The sequence below is a fragment of the Salvelinus sp. IW2-2015 genome, unplaced genomic scaffold (assembly GCF_002910315.2).
Source record: "Salvelinus sp. IW2-2015 unplaced genomic scaffold, ASM291031v2 Un_scaffold3055, whole genome shotgun sequence".
Taxonomy (NCBI): Eukaryota; Metazoa; Chordata; class Actinopteri; order Salmoniformes; family Salmonidae; genus Salvelinus; species Salvelinus sp. IW2-2015.
This window is the reverse complement of record NW_019944347.1, coordinates 2430-7272: the sequence shown is the minus strand read 5'-3', so window position 1 is coordinate 7272 and position 4843 is coordinate 2430. Positions and strand designations below refer to the sequence as shown.

General features: G+C 39.2%; 1 protein-coding gene across 1 annotated transcript in view; it reads right to left on the bottom strand.

Annotated features, from left to right (window-relative positions):
* The window catches only part of LOC112075271 (up-regulator of cell proliferation), a 65207-nt gene extending 63331 nt beyond the window's left edge, over window positions 1-1876 (bottom strand). The window contains 1 exon segment of the mRNA XM_024142295.2: window positions 1611-1876. The gene's annotated coding sequence lies outside the window, so the exon portion shown is untranslated.
* Window positions 1877-4843: the final 2967 nt, after the last annotated feature.

Genomic DNA, 4843 nt, shown 5'->3' with positions numbered 1-4843 from the left:
GACCATGAGAAACGAGAATCTCTGGTCTGACGAAACCAAGACTCTGATCGAATGCCAAGCGTCACGTCTGGAGGAAACCTGGCACCATCCCAACGGTGAAGCATGGTGGTGGCTGCATCATGCTGTGGAGATGTTTTTCAGCGGCAGAGACTGCCAGACTAGTCAGGATCAAGAGAAAGATGAATGAAGCAAAGTACAGAGAGATCCTTGATGAAAACCTTCTCCAGAGTGCTCAGGACCTCAGACTGGGGCGAACGTTCACCTTCCAACAGGACAATGACCCTAAAGACACAGCCAAGACAACGTAGGAGTGGCTTTGGGAGAAGTCTCTGWATTTCCTTCAGTGGCCCAGCGAAAGCCCGGACTTGAACATCTCTGGAGAGACCTGAAAATAGCTGTGCAGCGACGCTCCCCATCCAACCTGTCAGTGCTTGAGAGGATCTGCAGAGAACAATGGGAGAAACTCCCCAAATACAGGTGTGCCAAGCTTGAAGTGTCAAAACCAAGGAGATGAGAGGCTGTAATCACTGCCAAAGGTGCTTTAACAAAGTACTGAGTAATGGGTCTGAATACTTATGTAAATGTCATATCAATTGTTGTCATTTTACATTTGCAAAAATGTCTAAAAACCTGTTTTTGCTTTGTCATTACGGAGTATTGTGTGTAGATTGATGAGATTTTTATTTAAATTTTTTACATTTAATCTATTTTAGAATAAGGAAAAAGTCAAGGGGTCTAAAWACTTTCCGAATGCACTGTATATACAGTACCAGTCAAATGTTTGGAYACACCTACTCATTCAAGGGTTTTTCTTTATTTCTACTATTTTCTACATTGTAGAATAATAGTGAAGACATCAAAACTATGAAATAACACATATGGAACCATGTATGAACTAAAAAAGCTTWAAACAATTTGAGATTATTTGAGATTCTTCAAAGTTGCCACCGATTGCCTACATGAGTTTATACTGTATATGTTTGTATATAATATATTTATATATAAATTAAATAATTCAATATTGTAATATGAGAAATGTATGTAAAACATTTACATTTGACATTTTTGTCAGTTAGAAGATTGTTTTATCCAGAGCGACTTAGAGTAAGTGCATTCATCTTAAGATAGCTAGGTGAGACAACCACATACCCCAGTCAAATATAGAGGATATGAACAGTCCAGTCCAGCTAAAGAATAGATATACATTTTCATACACATCTTAAATATATTAATAAAAAAATCTGACTAGTAATATTTTACACACACATCAAGGTAACCATTCCCAATCATTTCTTAACTCTTCCAATCCTCTTCACAATAACAAATTTTTTACACTGTATTTTGGAAAGTTAAAGCAAGTACAGACAGATCAGCTCCTTGATATAATGACTCACAGGAATGAAGGCAAACATGCACGCAGACATAAAATATCACATTTGGTRCTGAAAATTATATCAGCACCAAACTGCATGATGAGGTCTGGGGAATTCACTATGATATATTTCTCATCAGGGAAGATACAGTACCTTTACATCCAATGCTAAAACACCCATTAGGATTAGTTCATAGTCAAACATCAGAGATAATACTTATGTAGGGTACTAACTTACTTGTGGTGAGGGTTGTTGACACAAGTTCACTTCTCTTTCTATGTTCCAGCACAGTGCAGACAGTGACATAGTACTGAGTACCACATTGCAGGTCAGAGAGAGTGATGCTGGGTGAAGATGTGGTAGTGATGTGTGGTTCTGTCCCTGGACAGTGGTAGGAGATCTGGTAATGATGTTGGGTTTGGTCCAATCCTGGTGGCTGGTTCCAGCTAACAGCAGCTGATGTGGTGTCCACTGAGTCAACAGTCAGCTGGTCTGGAGCAGGAAGTACTAAGAGAAAATACATTATTGTCAGGGTTACAGTTTAACTCCAGAAATATAATACAGAAGGAAAAAGTTGAATAGTAGTTGAAAAATTAGAAAAGGCCGGCTTGCAATTCCTTTTGATATGGGAAGAAATAAGTTAAAAGCAGACGTCACAACAGGAGTAGTATTTGTAATGCAACAAATATGAAGTGTTTACGCAATATTAATTTAGCAACATCACTTTGCCGCCTTTCAGTTGTTTCCACCAAGCCACAAGTTTGGACACACCTACTCAATCAAGGGTTTTTCTTTATTTCTACAATTTTCTACATTGTATAATAATTGTGAAGACATCAAAACTATGGAATAACACATATGGAATAATGTATGAACCAAAAAAGGTTTTAACAAATCAAAAAATATTTTATATTTCAGATTCTTCAAAGTTGGCACACTGCCTTGATGACATGGAATGATAGGTACTGTACAGCGCTTTGCAAAAGTATTCATCCCTTTTGGCGTTTTTCCTATTTTGTTGCATTACAACCTGTTACGGATACAGSTATCCTGTTTGTGTGTATTCTGTGTTTCTTTTCTCTCCTTCTCCCCTCACAGGTGACAATCATCATTCCCCAATCAGTCATCAATCAGAAGACACACCTCCTGTTTCAATTACCCTATCACATCCCCTTTCCCTTNCTGTTTCAATTACCCTATCACATCCCCTTTCCCTTGGTTTAAAAACCCTGTCAGTTGTTTTCTCAGGAGCTCAATCTCTCTGTCATGCAATCTCTCTGTAGATCTCTTGTTTGGTTTATCAACTACATGTCACTTTGTCCGTTACCCTGTGAGTATTGTTTTTGTTATGGTGTTTGATGGTGGGAAAAGGGGGTACCAAGACAAGTTGCCCATGGGCGTACAGGCGTACACTACCCGTAGGAATACTTTGTCTAAATACACTAGTTAGAACTGGACACTGTATAGAACACTGTATTTTTGGTTAGCTGTATTGAAGTAGGCTAGTCTAGCTTAGGGGTGTTTTGGGATATTTGTTTATTTCCCTAGGTCCAGGTCATACAGACAGAGCAACATAGAACAAAAAGCAGCAAGAATATATGCATATGCTATGAAGCCCCTAAAAAATCTGGTGCGACCAATTACCTTCAGAAGTCACACAATTAGTTAGATTGCACACGTGGACTTTATTTAAGTGTCACATGATCTTAGTATATATACACCTGTTCCATAAGGCCATATAGTCTGCATCACCACTAAGGGGCACCACCAAGCAAGCGGCATCATGAAGACCAAGGCGCACTCCAAACAGGTCAGGGACAAAGTTGTGGATAAGAACAGATCAGGGTTGGGTTATAAAAGATTATCTGAAACTTTGAGCATCCCACGGAGCACCATTAAATCCATTATTTAAAAAATGGAAAGAATAGTGCACCACAACAAGCCCACCAAAACTCACGGACCAGGCAAGGAGGGCATTAATCAGAGAGGCAACAAAGAAACCAAAGATAACCCTGAAGGAGCTGCAAAGCTCCACAGCAGAAATTGGAGTATCCGTTCATACGGCCACTTTAAGCCACACACTCCACAGAGCTGGGCTTTACGGGAGTGGCCAGAAAAAAAGCCATTGCTTAAAAAAAAAAAAAAAAAGTTAACACGTTTGGTGTTCGCCAAAAGACATGTGGGAGACTCCCCAAACACATGGAAGGTACTCTGGTCAGATGAGACTAAAATAGTGTTTTCCTTGATGGTCCAAAAGCAACATGTCTGGCACAAACCCATCACCCCGAGAACACCATCCCCTGATGTTTTTCATCAGCAGGGACTGAAATGGTTAAAATTGAAGGAATGATGGATGGCGCTAAATACAGGGAAATTCTTGAGGGAAACCAGTTTCAGTCTTCCAGAGATTTGAGACTGGGACGGAGGTTCCACTTCCAGCAGAACAATGACCATAAGCATACTGCTAAAGCAACACTCGAGTGGTTTAAGGGGAAACATTTAAATGTCTTGGAATGGCTTAGTCAAAGCCCAGACCTCAATCCAATTGAATCTGTGGGATGACTTAACTTCTCTGATCACGGATCCCGGATACGGGTTTGAATTCGACAACATTCGGTGATCGCCACAAATAGTCATATTAAACATTCCTGAAAATACAAGTGTCTCACATGCTTCAAAAGCCTAGAATCTTGCTAATCCAACTGCATGGTCAGATTTAAAAAAGGATTTACTGCGAAAGAATACGATGTGATTTATCTGAGCAGAGCCCCATACCAAACTACTTTTTCAAACAGCACAGGCGTAACAAAATCACAGATTGCATTGAAATAAATTGTTTACCTTTGAAGATCTTGCTCTGTTTGCAATCCCAAGGCTCATTGTTACACAATGAATGGTCTTTTGTTCGGTTAAATCCATTTTTATAGCCTAACACGAAACATTTTGTGAACGCTTATCTCGTTGAATTTCGTGTCATTCAATTTGACGAAACATCCGACGTAAATACAAAGACTAAACCTGACTTTATCCAGTCATGTTTGGTTTCCTTGCAATCAACTGTTTGTTTGTAACACAACAAAACTTGATGCGTCATTTCGCGGGACGTATTGACCCGAAAATAAACGATTGGAAGATAACAAGTAACGACCTCATTGTGCACCAATTATATGACCGCTGTTTCGTTGATTGACTATTTTAACCCAATGACCACTGATCATCTTGAAATCTAGCTGGGTAGATAGCCAATGAGCAGAGGAAAACGGCAATATCTAATGGTTCTTTGTTGGAAGACCAACCCATATAGTGAACTCCGGCGTAACGAAGGTCTTTCGTTCTGGGACCATTTGAAAGAAAACACTCTGGAAGTTTGTGTAAAAATATGAATTGAATGTAGGAGAATATAACACAATAGATCTGGTTTAGATAATACAATGAAAAACCATACGTTTTTCTCTTTTAAATTGTTGGTA